The sequence below is a fragment of the Dipodomys spectabilis genome, unplaced genomic scaffold (assembly GCF_019054845.1).
Source record: "Dipodomys spectabilis isolate Male_0828 unplaced genomic scaffold, ASM1905484v1 ptg000032l, whole genome shotgun sequence".
Classification (NCBI taxonomy): Eukaryota; Metazoa; Chordata; class Mammalia; order Rodentia; family Heteromyidae; genus Dipodomys; species Dipodomys spectabilis.
This window is the reverse complement of record NW_024870709.1, coordinates 22709397-22723527: the sequence shown is the minus strand read 5'-3', so window position 1 is coordinate 22723527 and position 14131 is coordinate 22709397. Positions and strand designations below refer to the sequence as shown.

The 14131-nt window shown below is 33.3% G+C and overlaps 1 pseudogene; it reads left to right on the top strand.

The window, feature by feature from the left end:
• Positions 1-3333: 3333 nt before the first annotated feature.
• On the top strand, positions 3334-4533 carry LOC122105501 (annotated as a pseudogene).
• The last annotated feature ends 9598 nt before the right edge of the window (positions 4534-14131 follow it).

Here is a 14131-nt window from a genome sequence, read left to right as displayed (position 1 = left end):
TGATATTTTGTATAAATGGACATAATTAAGCAATCCATATAAGCCATCAAATGCACATTCCACCATCTCATATAATAATTTCTTTCTTATTTGTTTTAAAAGTACCTTAAGACCAATATTAAGATTACAATATACTATATCATTAATAAAATAATTGTTTTCATGCTGCTTCTGTAATCAAATTTATAGTGACACTAAAGTATGGAAAAATCAGCTAGGAAATATTAGTATAGTATGGAGTTATCCTAACATTTGCATGCAAATTTCAAAGCTTTCTCCTTCATTTCATGTTTAGTCTTGTTAGATACTTTGTCTCTTCTTTTGACTCTTGTACACTTAGCCATTTTTTTTATTTTTAATAAGCTTTTTTATTGTGAAAATACTATACAGAGGGGTTACAATTACATGAGCAAGGTAATGAGTACATTTTTTTTTCTTTTTCTTTTTTTTTTTTTTTGGTGGTGAGTTGGGGGCGGTCCTGTTGTGGGTCCTGAACTCTGGGCCTGGGCACTGTGCCTGAGCTCTTCAGCTCAAGGATAGCACTCTACCACTTGAGCCATAGCGCCACTTCTGGCTTTTTTTTTTCTGCTTATGTGGTGCTGAGGAATCAAACCTAGGGCCTCATGCATGCAAGGCAAATGTTCTACCACTGAGCCACCTTCCCAGCCCAATGAGTCCATTTCTTATCAAGCATTGTTATCTCCGCCTTTGTTTTTCCCCTACCATCCCTGCCCTCCCATCTCCACGGCTAAACGACTACACTCCCCAACTTCCCCACACACACACCCCTGCCAAAGTTGTAAAGTTTGTTTTTCCACATAAGGTCTTGTATATCTCATTAATGCAATGGGTCCACCTGTATCCCTATTTAAACGATTTGTTTTTTTCCTTCCCCTCCACAAAGTATACCAACATCAAATAGAGTGAAAGCAGGGGTTATACTGTGGGGGAGGGACATACAAAACCACAAATATCTTATAAATATGTTAGAAACAATAGCAAGAAAGAAAAAAAACCACTTGTGTCATTATCTTGGGGTTCATTTCGCTTAAAATCAACTTATCTGACCTTTTCTGCTTGTCTCAGACATATACTAGTTATTGCAAATAAGGGAAACTATGGGACCTATGATTCTTTGGGCCTGGCTTACTTCACTTAATATAATTTTTTCCAAGTCTTTCCATTTCCTAACAAATGGGGCAATGTCATTCTTTCTGATGGAAGCATAGAATTCCATTGTGTATATATACCACATTTTCTTGATCCATTCATCTACTGAGGGGATCTAGGTTGGTTCCATATCTTGGCTATGGTAAATAATGCTGCAATAAACACAGTTGTGATGGTAGTTTTAGTATGGTTTTGTTTGTGATCATTCCTTATTTTATTTGCTTATTTTATTTCCTTCTTATTTTCTTTTCATCCATCTGAACTCAGTGTCACTTGTATAAATGCAACCCTTATTTTCTGCTAGTTTTTTGGTAACTTTTATTAGAATTTATTACAGGAAAATACAATATATTGAGTATATATATATATATATATATAATCACACACACACAGTCTATCTCTCTCCCTCTTTGTATATATCAACTGTGTTCTATTTTATTAAACATATACTTTCCTTTTTCCTGTGGTGCTACTTTTTTCCCACCCATTCTGAGTCATTCTCTGCTTTTAACTCTATCATGTGAAACTGCCCTCACTATAGCATAAACACATTTCTTAATTTCTATATTCAAATATATCCATTAAGTCTTTCTGCTACTGTAGCATTTATTTTGGTATTAGGCACCATTCCTCACTTTGTTATTACTTATTTCATTCCTTCTCTTTATGTCCAAAGTGTTTAGTTTTCTTGTTCTGCCTTTATTTTTTGTCATTTAGCAAAGCAATTTATAAATACAATATATCTTAGTCCATGTCACCATTTTCAATATTCTCACTCATCCCTCATCTACCTACCCTTTACCTCACTCTTCCTAATTTGTAAGCTATGCATTGGCTTTTTGCCTGCTTTTTTTTCCTGTTCTCCTCTTCATTCATCTGCCATTTCCTCTTGATATCCCTAGCCCTTTCAAGTACAGGCTTTCTGCTATTGTATTTTACAGGCCATTGATAGGATCATTTTACTCAGTACTTTTTCTAGTGACTTTTATTTCTTAATTTTCAACTTAGGAATATGTATTACAATGGGAAATTTCTTTATTAAGTCATACCTATTTTTCAGTTGATTACATATACAGCATGTGGATGTTAGAAGGTCATCTTTAAACAGATTTGACAATGAAAAAGTTTCAAATTTTGTTTAAATATTGTTTAGATATTTATTTAATGTTCTGTAATGCAGGAGAATTGAGCCAAGGTTCTTTTATGTGTTTGGAAACCAGTTGACCTATACCCCAGCCTTTATTCAATTTTATTTTTCCTGAAGGCTTATCCAGTGACCAAACTACTGCTCTTTATTTCTGCGCTTATCCTTAAAATCTAGCGAATATGCATCACAATCTTAGTGACTGTACATTTTGAATTCATTATTATCTTCTGTTACTTGTTCATTACCAATGTCATAATATGACTGAAGTGATCTTCAGTGGATTCCCTCATACTTGAACTATTGACTGTATTCCTATTAGAATTTATAATCTATATTCTTTTCTAATTTTTATTTTATTGTAAAGATGCTGGACAGAGGGATAACAATTACATGAGTAAGGCAATGAGTACATTTCTTGTTGAGCATTGTTCTTTACCACAGGCTCTTCCAGGCTATGGACTATGTCTAATGGTTTGATAATCCCTAAAAATGTTACAGTCCCTGATTACAGTGGTAATAGTCCCTGATTAATACCCCTAATTCACTGTTCTCTCCCTAAAGCCATTTTATACAGTACAATTTTAAATATAAACTTTCTACATCATTACACAAATCGAAACAACTCAGGTGAAACCTATTCCTTGAAGGATTAAGTGAAAATCTCTTTACATTATAATCCAGAGTTCCTAAATACCTTTTCTCTAGGACATGAGCCAGGTGCAGGAAATGAAATTCCCAGTCCACATGATTGGTTTTATATAAGTTGATCAAAAGCTTGCTTAGAAGATCACTCATTTTAACCAAATTCATTGCATCCTACACATTTATTGAACTGAATTAATTTAAATATTTGTCAGTAAGCAAAATTATTTTCCACTGCTAGAATAGTAAGGTGAAGTGCATGATGAAAAGTATACCAACTTATTTCAACTCTACATCCACAGTTTCCACTCTATAAATCTTAGTGAATGTTCTTTTATAGTAATTTTATTTAGTTTCTTTGGTGATCCAGTGAGGACATGGAAAAAGAAAATATAACAGTGGTGACAGAATTTGTATTCAGCAGACTTACATGTCAGCCCCAGTGGAAAATCCCACTGTTCCTGTTCTTTGCGGTCTATCTTTTAACCGTTTTGAGAAACTTCAGTCTGATTGGTCTCATCTGGAAGGACCCTCATTGGCACATCCCCATCTATTTTTGTCTTGGCAGCTTAGCCTTTGTGGATACATGGTTATCATCAACAGTGACACCAGATATGCTGCTCAATTTGTTAGACTAGACAAGAACAATTTGATATCTCTCTCTGAATGTATGATTCATTTTTTTTCCTATGCAGTCAGTGTAACTACAGAGTGTGTCATTTTGGCAGTAATGGCTTATAATCGCTAGGTAGCCATCTATAAACCTTTACTTTATCCAGTGATTATGACTAACAAACTATATGCAGCTGTTAGTTTTATCATATTTCTGTTACTTAACACATGATTTTATTGTTTTATATTCAGATTAACTCTCTGTAAATCCAACATAATATATCACTTTTATGGTGATGTTATACCATTGTTAAAGATTTCCTGCACAGATCCTTCTCTTAATTATCTCATGCTTTTCATTTTCTCTCCTTCAATACAAATATTCTCCTATTCTCCATCATGACTATTTCTTCTTTTTTTTGTTCCGGTCATGGGGCTTGAACTCTGGGCCTAGGGCATTGTCCCTCAGCTCCTCAGCTCAAGGCTAGCGCTCTACCACTTGAGCCCAGCGCCACTTCCGGCTTTCTTTTTTTTTTTTTTTTTGCTTATGTGGTGCTGAGGAATTGAACCCAGGGCCTCAGGTATGCAAGGCAAATGCTCTACCACTGAGCCACCTTCCCAGCCCCCATCATGACTATTTCTATCTCTATGCACTTGTTCTCTATACAATTTTAACAACAAAGACTGAAACTGGTATGAGAAAAGCCTTTTCCACTTGTGGACCCCATCTGTTATGTGTGTCCTTATACCATGGTCCCCTCTTCTTCTTGTATGTGCATCCTGTATCTTCACCAGCCGATGATAAAGATATGATTCTCTCTTTATTTTACACTGTCATAATTCCATATCCAATTATCTATAGTCTGAGAAACAAGCAAGTCATAGGGTCTCTGAAAAAAATGTTGAAAAGAAATGTTCAGACCTTATATTATTATGGGGTTTCAAAATTGGAAAGAAAGTAATTGTATTGCATTACGTGTGATGCTGTTTAGCAATTATATTTGTTATAGATCATGGAAAAAACTATTTTGGCACTTACTTGTTAGAAACATTGTCCATAAATCTATAAAATTTTAATAAAATATTTATTTCATGTGACATTAAAACAGAAACAAGAGAAAAATGTTCCTATGTCTATAATTTCACAGAATGATGAATTAGTGAATTCCCTGAAAAGGACTTAGCCTTGGACTCATATCATATAAATGCAATTCCAGTTTTCTGTTTGAGTTAATGGAAGAAAATCTAAGAAATACCAATAGATCTCCAGTCTTCTTTAATTCTACCAGTTTTGGGAAATGGTGAATGGCAGTTCATGGGAAAATTAATCTCATTCAGTTGAGGAATAAATGTTCATTGTAACATAATCTGAAAAAATGAGGAAGTGTTATAAGAGTGTGAAAAGAACTCCATAGTAGGAAAGTGTTTCTAGCTCAGTGCACTAGAGAAGAGAGTTTTCTCAGAGAAAAGACATCTGAAGAGGCTTCTTAATTCAGAAAGCTAATAAATTTTGGGAATAGAGTTTTAGTAGACATAGAAAAAACACGAAAAGTTGAACTATTAGAAGATTTCAAACATTCTTTACAATGCGAAAAACAGTGTACAAAATAAAACCAAAGTAAAACAAAACAACCTAATTAATTAATTAATAAAAAACTCTTAAAAATATGTTAGAAACAATAGCAAGCAAGAAAACTAAATTCTCAGATAAATTTACACTCTTCCTCCATAACTTTGAATGGATTGCCATTGCTATTATGGTATGCAAATATGTGTATTTATAATATAGGAATCTTGGTTAATTCATTTATGAATATGTATAGATTATAAACTGTACATAAACAGGTACACACAATTATTCACATATATTTATATGCCTATATAATAACAAATAAAGGAAAAAATGCACTTTATCCAAATTTTTATATCTGAAAAGATGTACAATATGCTGTATTTTTCCTTAGGATAATTATGAAAATGTGTAGGTACTATTTAATGAATATTTACAGGTAAAAGATGTCATCCAGCTAATTTCTTTTTGGGGGGGGGTCTGGTTGTGGGGCCTGAACTCTGGGTCTGGGTGCTGTCCCTCAGCTCTTCAGCTCAAGGCTAGTGATCTACCACTTGAGCCACAGTGCCACTCCCGGCTTTTTTTTCTTTTTGCTTATGTGGTACTGAAGAATCGAACACAGGGCCTCATGCATGCAAGGCAAGCGCTCTACCACTGAGCCACCTCCCAGCCCCTCATCCAGCTAATTTCACCAGTTGTCTTGAACACTGATGAGTTTGTATTTAAATCTTCACGGACATACTGACAACATAAAAGAAGATATTTGTTGCAATGATACATTTCTTAATGTGATCATTCAAAAGAATTCATGTTTATATCTATATACATATGTATGAATATATATGTATGTAGACACACACATATAACACACACAGACATATATGTGTATATATATGTATATATATACCATTTTTTCATTTAGCAAATTTTATTGGTCAGGAGATGTCTGACATAATTATTCTAGAGAAAATATATTGTTACAACTTAGGTAAAAACAAGGAAGTACAACTAGATTTTTTCCCTCTAATTCTAGGTATGAACTTGTTTTGGAAGGAGATGTGTAGACTGTGTATAGCATATTGCATTGTGTTAACAACTGCATATGTATAGACTTGTCAGTAGCTTGAATCTTAACATCCTTTAATATTACTCTACAAATGAGCATAACATCATTGAAATGTCAGGGAATGAGATTCTATGTTGATAGACCTGTAGGAACAAAATCCTTTACCTGTCTTTAAAAAGCTTCAGAAAATCATTTCAACTATGAAAAATGTTTCATTAGAAGCATTATAAAGCAAGAAACTAGAGAGTCACATCAAGGGTTATTTTTGACAAAGTAAGAAAGTAACAAAGTGACTGAAGGCCAAGTTATGGTTATGTGGAAGATCTTGGTGTGAACTAGTTATGGAAAGAAATTTATAGACTGCATAGTGTATAGTTAACTACTGCATATGTATAGACTCTTTAGGTTTGTTTGATTATGCATGGTGTGGATCACCATGACTCCCAAAATACTACTCAACTTGTTAAAGAAGGAATAGATGCTACCTTTTACTGAGTGTGTGGTAGAGTAATTTTCCTTTGCAATCAGTATAATTGCAGAATGCTGTGTTTTGGTTACTACAGTTTATGATTGCTATCTAGTCACACTTAATCCAGTGATTATGTTGCTGAGTCCTTATGGTCAAAAGACTATGCATCCGATATTGGTTTTATCATTTGTCAGTGGTTTCATTCACAGTGTAATTTAAGGAAGTTATTCAGTCAGATTAATCTGTCAATCCAACATATATCACTGTGTTTGAAATCTTATACCATTGTTAAAGACTTCTATATTGGCATCTCTTTGTGTTATCTAATGGTTTTTATTTTTCTGGTTCAAGAAAATTATGTAACATTGGGCCTATTCTTGTCACTTACACACTTATTCTTTTTACAGTTTTGACAAAGCCTGACAAAAGTATAAAAGCCTTCTCCAACTATAGAGCCATACTTTAACTGTATGTTAATACTATGGCCCACTCCTCTTCATTAATGTTCACCCTGCTTCTTCACAGGAAGATGGTGGAAGATATGATGTTGCCTCTGTGTCACCGGTATAGTGCCCGTTTTAAATCCAATCATCTATAGTCTGAGAACGAAGAAAGTCCTAGGTTCTCTAAAACTTTATCCTAAAATGAATGTTTAGATATTATATTAATGTCTTAATTTTTCTTAAAAATTACAAAAACCATATAGGAGAGGATTGTGGATGTTCTGGCTCATATCAAACATTTTTACATTCTGATTGTCATGGAATGTAATAAACTGAATTTTACCAGCTAATAAACTCTTCCAAAGTTTTATGTCAATTGCTCATAAAGATGTAAACAATTTTAATAAAATGTTCATTAATTCTAACCTAGAAAACTAAAACATATTATCTACTAATTTATTGTATAATAACTATCTTGAGTAATAAAAAATATATTTTCTCTTAAAAGGACATATAAGCTGGGCACCAGTACATTACTCCTGTAATCCTAGCTATTTAGGAAGCTGAGATCTGAGCATCATGATTCAAAGTCAGCCAGGGAAGAAAAGAGTCTGTGACTGATTTACTAAATTTACTAATCAGTAAATTTACTAATTTACTGATTTACCACCAAATAGCCAGAAATAGAGTTGTAGCTCTCCCGGTAGAGCTCTGGCTTGAACAAAAAGCTCAGAGGCAGCACCTAGGCCCTGAGTTCAGGCCACAGGACCAGTACAACAAAAGGCTAAAAAGACCTTACAATTATACTTAACACACAAAATTATGTTGTATAGTCTGGGAAAATGCAACATCTTCTCCATAGCAATGTGAGACTTCTGTTTAAGTGAATATAAGAAATTCCAGAAAGATTGATATCATTCAAAAGCATTTCATTACACCTTTTTGGAAAATGGTAAATTTCACTTCTTGGTGGGAATTTATCTAAAAAATTAAAGAAAGAAGTCAATCAACATTGCGATGTAACCTAGAAAAAAAAATGAGAAGAAATTTAAATAACTAAGCTGTGCTAAATAAGACAAAGTTATTCTTACCTCACCATGCCTATTTGAAAAAAAGAAGGAATAATTTTTTCTCTTGTGACAATCAGAAGAGACTTATTAACTCAAGATAACATATTGACATAAAGAGTATTGTTAAACATTGGGGAAGAAAAGAAAAGAAGGAAATCAAGCCAAAACCAAAACAATAGAAACAGTAACCAAACAATAACTATAACAACAACAACAAAAACAGACACGAAGTAACTGAAATTTGTAATTTACGTAGGGAACTTCATTGCATATTACCAAAATTTATGAACATATATCCAGATAAGATGTCACAGTACCTAATGAGTAGCTGGGAAAGAATGTCCTGAAATGATAGATTCCTTCACTTTCTATACTAGTTACATAGCATGATGTATCCACATACATCTCTATCTTTGCCATTTATCTGTTCAAATTAGAAATTTATAATGTTACCTATTGATCTCATTGTGTCTTTCTTTCTGAAATCTATTCACTCGTGTGTTTGCAAAACATGTCTTTCAGGCTGTTGATATTCTTGATTCCTTAACATTGAAAGTTAATATAAAATTCCAAGGTTAAATCAGATCCATCTTTACTAATTTTGATGGATTTTAAGTGCTACATACACATATATGTGTATACACATGCAAATTTGTTCTTATTATACATGCTTACATGTGCACACACATGTATACATATATGCATATGATATACTTGTATATGTACATATATGTTATACAAGTGTGTGTTTGAACATACACTTATGAAATTTTTCCTTACTCTCACGTTTATTTGGTACATTCAATAAAAATATGTAGATTTGTTTCTGCAGTTTCTGCCACCACAATTCTCTTAATGAATTTTTTTCTTACCAAAATATGAGCCTTTGAACGCTTTCTAGACAAAGCTTCACTCTCAGAAAAATGCTTTTGCTCCAAGACTGCTAACACAAAATCCAAAATTTCCTATTTCACATTTTCCATTTTAAAAACTGTTGATTTTTATCTAGTTCAAGGTATTTGTCTAATTTTAATACTTTTATTATTTATTTTTTAATTTATTTACTTTATTATTTATGTATTTCTTACTTTGCTATTATTATTAAAACTTTTATTATTATTTCAGAGTAATAGTCTCTAATGATATTCACTCAATTGTATCACCTAGTTATAATGTTAGAAATAAATTTATTTTACTGTTATGAGTAGATGCTCAAGAACCAACTGATTTCATAAAACTTATTATTAAGCCAGGCTCTGGTGGCTCACGCCTGTAATACTAGCTACTCTGGAGGCTGAGATCTGAGGACTGCGATTCAAAGCCTGCATGAGCAGGAAAGTCTTGAGACTCTCTTATCTCCATTAAACCACCAGAAAACTGGAAGGGGCACTGTGGCTCACTGCATGCTCACCTTCAGCTGAAGAGCTCAGGGACAGTGCCCAGGCCAAGAGTTCAAGCCCTACAACTGACAAAAAAAAGTTATTATTATTTTTCAATAGTTCACAAAGTAATTTCCGTTTAACAAAGCATTTCATGAACACAATGTGTCTTGATCAACTTTACCCTTTCAACCTTCTCACCCATCCTTCCCTTACACAATTGTTTTTTTATGTAAGAAAAGAAATTCAAACATGTTAGCCATATGTTCAAAATTTGTGAGTTCAGTTGTTTTCTTAGGATAAGGTAAGGCACAAAGTCTTGGACTAGCCTCTAGGCCTTATGCAAACCTACAGGGACTCAATGTCATGGCCCTTCTGAAAACTTACCCTTTCCACTTTGCAATTTCTGATATTTCTATATTCAAGACAATCAAACTTCTCTCATATTTTCATGAAGCCTCCATTGAGAGCAAAGTTTTACAAATATTTATTAGAAAGGAGGACTCTTTTACAACTATAATCCACAAATACTGAAACAAATCCACATTTTCCAAAATGTCTTGGAAATTCATAGGCATCCATGATAGGAGAGCATATGTATAGGATACCTCTTATTGAGGACTTGACATTGAATTTCTTTAGCTAGTCTATGTCACATTGGCCTAATGAAAATTTTCATCATAGTTGATTTTTAAGTGAGGGAGCAATGTATTCTTCTGGAAGTGAGAAATACTTTTCATAATCCTGAAGGGAAACAGGATCTTCAACTTGGTAATGGCATGTTCAGAGAAGCTCATACTAGTCAAGAACCTCAGAAGAGTTCCATAGAACTGAAGTCAAATAAGCCTAAAATATCATCTGTAATGAGAATGTTGAAGTAAGATCTGATTTCATTTGTCCAAAGTAGAACTGTGTATAATGAGTAAGTGTTGATTATTTTATTATTCTATGATGCCTACAAAACCAACTTTCCTCTCATACGTGTCCACATTCACTGTGCCCAGAAACAGAGTTGGCATGTTATCCTACAGGGAACCCTCTGACTATCTCAAAGGAATTTTCTATCACCACTCCATCCCCTTCTGCTTGACTCAGTGTTCAAAACAAACTTCATATAAAAAGCATTCTGCTAAGAATGGCTGATCAAACTTCGCAGCTCAATCAGTGTGCACAGAATTGCTGCTTTTGTTACCAGCAACTCTATTATATTCTATTTTCTGATGCTTTATAGTCTAATGCCTTTTATTTTTGTGCACCAGTTTTGGGGATTGCTCTTGGCCTGGGAACATTCCTGGAGCTTATTTGTCTCTCACTCTCTCTCTTCAAGGCTAGTACCTTACCACTTGAGCCATAGCTCTAATTGGGAGGGTTTTGGGGAGAAGGGAGGTGAGAGTTAAAAATCAAAGTTTCACATATTCTCTGATCAGGTTGGCTTCAAACTCCAAACCTCCTATCTCAACCTGCTGAGTAGCTAGCACTAGAGGCCTGAGTCAGCAATACCTGCTAAAGTCTAATACTTGAAAATGGTCTCAACATAATTTTCACTATATCGGTAAGAGAGAATTTATTTATATATTTTACATTCTTTAAATGGGAGTTAAATTGTTACATGATTTGTAGGCACTCAGTATAAATTTACAAGAATCAAAATCAGCCAGATGGGAAATGGATTGAATTATCTTGTTTTTCTTCTTTGGGGGCTCAATTTTTTGATAAGCAAAAATCCTCTAAGACTATTTATTTCTTTAGTGATGTTTTGAGTCTCCCATTTCTTTATTTGATAAAGAAATTGGTATAAAATTAGGGTTCTAGGCTTGAAGATTCAAGTCATTGTAGTGTACTTATGTAAGAACTCTTTCTGACAATTCTGATTAATGTTCTATTGTATTTCATTTATCATGTATTCTTCCTAAATTTTTTCCAAGTCAGTTAATATTAGTCCTATATTTTCACCTACCTATGATAATATTTTATTGAGCACTTTGTTTATAAGTCAACATATAGGCTGAAAATCTATTTCCACTGGTCTTTCTAATATTGTAGACTTAACAAAAACTCCCACACAAATTAAATTTGATCAGTTTAGCTTATGTAGTTATTTTAAGTATTGGAGAAAATCAAACTCCAAGTAAAAAATATCCTAACTGAAATTATTGCTAATGATCTTCAATATTGATTTCATAAGATTCCATGTTCAGTTGCATATTTTGCCAAAGATAGTTAATGAGTAAGAAAATGCTGCCATGGTAAACAAAAATGGTTTTAAGAGAAATTGGATTTAGTCTTTGTATTAACAAAGATAAGGAACTCTGTCTGTCTGTAAATACGTATCTGACTTTCTATATGTATTACTGTATATATTTGCGATTTACCCAGTATGTTTGGTTTACATGTACATTGTGAAGCAATCCATGTAGGCAAACAGTTATACATTCCATCATCTTATATAACAATATTTTTCTTCTTCATTTTGAAAATCAGTATTACTAGCATACAATATAATATATTGTTAATAAAATTGCTATTTTCTTGTTGCTTTTATAATTAAATATATAGAAACATCTAGGCATAGATGAGCCATGAAATGTTAGTATATTTTGGAAGAATCAACATTTGCATGTGAATTTCAAATCTTTCCCCTTTATTTCATCTTCAGGGTTATTAGAAGATTTGTCTCTTATTTTGTCTTTTCTTCACTTGGCCACATTCTCTTTCATTTCTTTGCTTATTTTAGTTCCTTCTTATTTTCTTTTTATTCATCTCAAATTCCCTCTCAGTGTCATTTGTCCCATTACAGACCTTATTCCTCACTAGATTTTTCTTTGTAATTTCTATAAACATAAATTACATGAAAATATACTATATTGAATATACAGTATGTATCTACCAATTGTTTTCTATTTTACCAAGTATACTCTTTCATTCTCTTTACTGTTATGCTGCTTGCTTCCATCCATCTGAATTAGTCTCTGTTCTGAACTCTATCATGTGAAACTTTCCTCATTAAAGCCAAAACACATCTCTGATTTTCTACACTCAAATATGTCCCTTAAGTCTTGTTTTTCTTTTTTGAGTTGTTATTGTAGAGTTGAAATACAGAGAGTTATAGTTAAATGAATCAGCTAATGATTAATGAGTACAGTTTATTGAACCATGTCTCCTCTTCCATTAACTCAGACTTTTGTTCTTCTGATCTCACCCATAAGATATCTAATTCATTTCCCACATGGTGTCTAGCAGTTTCATTGCAATTGCTCATCTTTGTTCTACCTTTTATGTGCCTCCCTTACTCTTGGAAATACAACAAACTAACAAGACAAAAGGAAACAAAAACAATAACAATAGCAACTAAAAAGTTCTCATTTCCTTTTCTTGCTAGCTATGTCTTTTGCCATGCAGAAGCCCTGCATTTTGATGCAATTCTATTTATTCAGTGTTTCTTTGATTTGTTGTGTTTCTGGGTCTTTAATAAGAAAGTCTCAACCTGTGCCAAGGAGCTCTAGAGTTTCTCCTATTCCTTCCTATAATATTTTCAGAGTATCTGCTTTTACCTCGAGGTCTTTGATCCATTTAGAATTGATTCTGATGCAGGGTAGTATATAAGGATCTAACTTTAGTTTTCTACAGGTATTTAGCTAATTTTGCCAGCACCATTTCTTGATGTGGATGTCTTCCTTGCATCCTGTTTTTTTCTTTTGGCTTTCTTATCAATGATTAGGTTGCCATAGGTCTTTGAGTGCATTTCTGGGTTGGTCCTAAAGCCTGTTCTTGTGCAAGTACCAAGCTGTTTTATTACTACACCTTTGTAATAGAGTTTGAAGTTTGGTATTGTTATTCTTGCAACACTGTGTTTCCTGCCAAGGATTGTTTTGGCTATTTGGGGTTTTGTTATTTCATATGAATTTTTGGATTGCTTCTTCTATTTCATTAAGTAATGATGTTGGGATATTGTTGCATATTGCATTTAATTTGTAGATATACTTTTGCAGTATTGCCATTTTCATGATGTTAATACTCCCAATCCAGGAGCGTGGGAGGTTTTTCCACTTCCTCTTATCAGCTTTAATTTTCTTTTTCAGGTTTTCAAGGTTTTTATTATAGAGGTCCTTCACTTCTTTGATTACATTAATTCCTAGGTATTTTTTGAAGCTATTACAAAAGAAGTTGCTTTCCTGATTTCAGCCTCACTCTTCTCATTGTTGGCATACAGAAAAGCCATTGATTTTTGTGTAAGTCTCATTTCTTTCATGAAAGTTTCACCTCAAAAACCCTTCAGTCCATGTACTTCTGTCTTTCTATCTCCACATTCCTAAATCTGCATTTGTTTTTGACTGGGGAAAAATAGACCAAAACCATAATGTTAAATCTATGTGCACAGAGAATGAAATAATTTCTAAGACTTTCTGATTTCTTGAATAGCTGTTAATTTCTGTACTTCAAAGAGAATCATATGAGCCATTCATCTGAGAAAAGGGCTCATATGTACCCATGTAATACATGATGTCCACACTGAAGCTTCTTCAATATAGTTTCAATGTAAAGGTATCTTATTCTCTTTCTTTC